Here is a 4,620-nt window from a genome sequence, read left to right as displayed (position 1 = left end):
AAGGCCGCCTCAGAGCAGCCCTTTGCTTCCAGGCACTCGGAGGCTTTTCCACTGTGTTCTGAGCGCTCCTGAGGCCCCTGCCTCCCCCGCCTGCACGCATGCCAGGCTATTTGTACAAGAACAGCACGTTCCCATGAACTCCAGAAAGGAGAAAGCACTGCCAAGTCACCGCAAGCAGGCATTCCAAGCTGGCCTGGGGACCTGTCAGTCAGTGATCAATTTGCCCATCCTCGTCACCGGAGCCTCTCAGGGATTAGCCAGCCCTGGACAGGTGGATCTGGTTTCCAAGCGAGGATCTGTGGGGACTCCTCAGGGTCTTGCTGGAGGGTTGGCCCTGGGAGGGGGAAGCTACTGTTCAGCCTCAAAGCCCCAACAAAGCCTTCCCCCAGCTGGAGAGGGCACCAGACAGTCCGACACCCTAGCTGAACCAATTTGGCACACCCTCGAGCAGCTGACGTTGCTCCCCATTTTCCACGGTACGTCCTGAGACACTGTGGGCCTCCTCTGCCTTCCTGGATGGCAGGGTGGGCAATGGTGCCAATGGGTTTGCTGTCTTTCCTAAACATTCAGGAAGAAAAGAATCTTACTATGGCTATATCTTGCATTTATAGCCCATTTTTTCCCCAAAGTGCTTTCATATCCATGATCTTCCATTGATGCTCTGCTTACAAAAACACTGCAAGTATATTTGAGAAAGGATTTGGCCAATGTGGCAGGAAAGACCTAAAGGAGAAATGAGTGCTTGTGGGTCACGACATTAATTGTCCAAGTGGGCACAGAGTCTGCCTTTTCCGGCTGCTGCTCCGGACCTCTTCCTGAGGACGGCTTCCTCATTTCAAGCTATCCTTGTTATCTGTATGACTACGTAAATACCTTGGTTAAGACTCTGCTGTGGCTCCCATCACCTACAGGATTGAGTCCGAAATCCTTACCAAGGCATATGAGCCTTTGTGACCTGACCCCCACCTCCAATTCCCTGAACACGATAGGAAACTGAGTGCCTCTGTACTTGTGCATAAGCTGGTCCTTCTTTTTGCCATACATTTCCTTCTCCAATTTGCCTGGAGAACTCCTATTCGTCCTTCAAATCCCTACACAGGTGTTAGCACCTCTCTGCACATCCCTGAACCGTGCTTCCTCCAGATCACTTCAGAACTTTGTGCATCTGTAAGTTCAAAGCCCACATACATAGAGCTTTCTCTCTTATTCATGAGGCTCTAAGACTATTCTTCTGGTAACATTTGGAACCCAAAGCATGGCACTGTGCCTGAACACATAACACACACTGAATAACAGCTTGCATCCTTGGCCTGTAGAGAGGATTCCATTGGCACATATCTACTGAGGAGTTTGGGCCCAAGGATTGGGGAAGGAAAAGGCTCTATCACACATCTCTATTTAGGGTCCAAGAGGCTTAACATGGCCTCCTAGAAGGGATGACAGACTAGGACAGGCCGCTACTGGCAACTTGGAGTGTTTCTCTGAGACACTCATTCCTGAGCTCTGAAATTGCAATTGGCATCCCTGTGGCCATGAAGGTGAGGTGCAGACTAGGTCCTGGTTGCAGAGTCAGGTGCCTGAGCCCATTCCCCAGCTGGGTCTGTCTGAGGCCACACTCAGCGCTTTGTTGCTCTAGGCACACACGTAAAACACAGCAATGATAGGAGATGACCAGCCTTCATGACGGTAACTTCCACACTGCCCTGCTTCATCCCGACCCTGGAATCACTGCCCATTTTCTAGATTCCTTCAGTTCTGTCCCTGACTTGTTCCACCCATTGATATCCATTCCAAGCTTCTACCCCTGGTTTCCATTCTTGTCTTTCTTCCAAACCCATCTGTCTCCAGGCCACTGAATTGCAGACAATTTCCGATCTTCTTTAAAGGCACAGCCCCAGGATAGGCCTTTCCCAGCAGTCCAGCCCAGCCTCGTGCAGCCTCTGCATTTCCTCGGCATTTCCAGGGAAACTTGTACTGGGCATCATTCGATGTGGCAAAGGGCTTGGAGACCATGCCCTAACTCTCTCCATCGAGGGACTCCATTGCTGCTCCACACAGCCCTGGAGACTAAACCCCAGCTCTGCCTCCCTCAGGCTCTTTTGGCTGTAGTCCACCAAGATCTGGGGATTAGGAAAGAAAAACATCCCATTTGGGGTCTGGGGGTCTCGAATGTTTCCTGCTGCCCAGGGAAGATTTCCAGCCTGGGCGAAGGTCCACCAAGCTTGAGAAATTTGTCTGAATCCATCAAAGTCATATTGGGACACAGAACTCAAAAGCCTTGTTCCCAGTGGGAAGTCTCCACTCTGCCAAGACACCAGCGTGTTCTGCCACCAGCAATCACTGTGGACAGGAATAGAAGAACCGTGTAAGATGAAAAAGATTTTAAATGGTTCAGCCATCCAAAATCGTCTGTGGTCATGAGATGGGTGTCAGAGGCAGAGAAGGACACCCACCTCTCTGAAATTCACCTGCCTACCCCTACCCCTACCCCGGTTCTAGGATTCTTGTTATCTGTCACTGATCCATGCTGTGCCTGGGCTATTCATTTCTAAAATTAACCCCTTTGTGCCCTTGGCCGACCTACAGGTGGAGCCACTAAGCAGTAGCAGGGCATCAGAGATACAAAAGGAAGAGAACTGTTTACATTCACCATGTATTGCTTCTGAGCTCCTGGGGGAAATATTCCCGGGTGTTGGAGGATTAACTTGAGTCATTTTCAATGGGTTAAAATACTGTTATTGAGAGGAATCTCATTCACTGATGAAATATGGGCACCAAGGGCATGCATATTACAGAAGTGGTACGATTACCCCCTGGAGAATAATGGACCATATCGAAGACACTGTTGACCTGCCCTGTGGCCCAGTTGAGGCCGGGCGCTGGGAGTGAGGGTGCAGGATGGGGAAGGGTAAAGATGAGAAGTGGAATACGAGGCCCACTTAAGGAACTCCCACTTAGAGTCTATTTGGAGAGACAAACAGGAACATATGAAAAAGCCAACAAGTGCAATGGAAACAGGCTTTTGGAAGTTTGACTGTTGGCTCCCCCAGGAAGCCCAGTAATAAGGGCTCCTGGGAGGGTTGAGCCCTGAAGGTTCGACAGGATCCTGCTGAGTAGGGAAGAAAGGGAGGCCCTAGCACAAGCTGTGGGATCCAGCTGAGACAGGTGAGACGCCGGGCAGGTGAGTGGGCCCTCAGTGTGGTTTTAGGCCCAGCTATTCTCGTCTCCCCAACTGGCCGTGCCAAGGTGTTTGCCATGGGCACTGTTCTCCTATGGCTAGGCTAACCCCTGCACTTTACTTCTTCCTTTTATTTATATGTTTTGGTTGAATTAATCAATGAATGGGTGAAGGAGCAGAATCTTATGGGTGGTTAAGAATTAGGTAGAAATAGGAGAAAAGACGTCCCTGGCAGAGGAGAAGTCCACGCAATAGTCCAGAGGCTGTGAACATCAGGCCTGCCTAGGAGACATTTGTCAGTGTGGCGGGAAAGCTCCAGGTGAGAACTAGGAGGGTCAGGGCTGGGGGGCTGGGCAGGGGCCCATCCTGGAAAGCCTTAAAGATTTTGTTATATAATTTAGCCAAGTCCAGGAGATATAGAAATATTTACTTGCTTTGCTCTAGTTTATAATCTGTCTTTCTCAATCCCAGCAAGGAGGTGGGGTTTCCACATTGGTTTTGGAGTCCTATAGCGGAGGAGGGAGCAGATAGGGATCTGCGATGAGAGCATGGGTCTCAAGCAGCCCTAAAGCTTTAGGACTCCAAAAGAAGTGTTCAGAAGGAGAGACCAGCAAGTTGAGAACTGGGCTTTCCTCTCCTCTCTCGCCCAGTGTGACTCAGACTGGGGCTTGCTGGCCAGGCCTGCAGCCCCTGGCTCCTTCTTTGCCATCTTTCTCCACAGGAGGTCGGACAATGTGCCTGGGCCCCGAGCATCCCTTTAACCACGGCGGCTCTTGGCTGGGCGCCACCCCAATGCTGCCCTGCAGTTCTCCCGGCAGGGATGAGACCTGTTTGGGCCCCAGCTCAGGCTCGTGGATTTGCTGTCGAGTTTGGCACTGATTTGCAATCTGCAAGTTGATGGATGCTTAGGCTGCTGGCAGCCGGGTGAGTGAAAAGTGACTCTAAGATAAGAGAACCCCTCGCCAATATTTACAACTGAGCTCTGAGAGTCCAGACAGCCTTCTGAGGCCTCAGCCACGTCTGGAGGGGAGGATTCAGCAGTGGGTGGGTGGCCCAGGGTCCTGGGATGAGGGATGGTATCCAAGACGAAGCAGGAAAGCACTTTAGGCTGGCAGTCTGGAGCCCTGCGTTCTCCTCCTGTTCCCACCTGAACTAGTGGCATGACTTTGAGCAAATTATTTCCTCTCGCTGAGCCCTTTTTGCCTTAGAGAAAATAATTTCAGCCTTGCTCTCAGCTGTGAGTATCATAAAGCTCAAATGAGATGACATCTTTGAAAGGACAAAGGAAGCTCCAGGGAAATGCGCTGCAGAGGGAGGATCACGGAAGGACAGGGATGGGGACCTCCGATGAGCTCACCTGACAGTCGCCCACGTGGCTCTGGGGGTGCTTATGAGGATTTCAGGAATTACGTATTTTAATAATTACATAGTTGTTAATTGAA

This window comes from Equus przewalskii, chromosome 17 (assembly GCF_037783145.1).
Source record: "Equus przewalskii isolate Varuska chromosome 17, EquPr2, whole genome shotgun sequence".
Taxonomy (NCBI): Eukaryota; Metazoa; Chordata; class Mammalia; order Perissodactyla; family Equidae; genus Equus; species Equus przewalskii.
Note: the sequence above shows the minus strand (reverse complement) of the source record.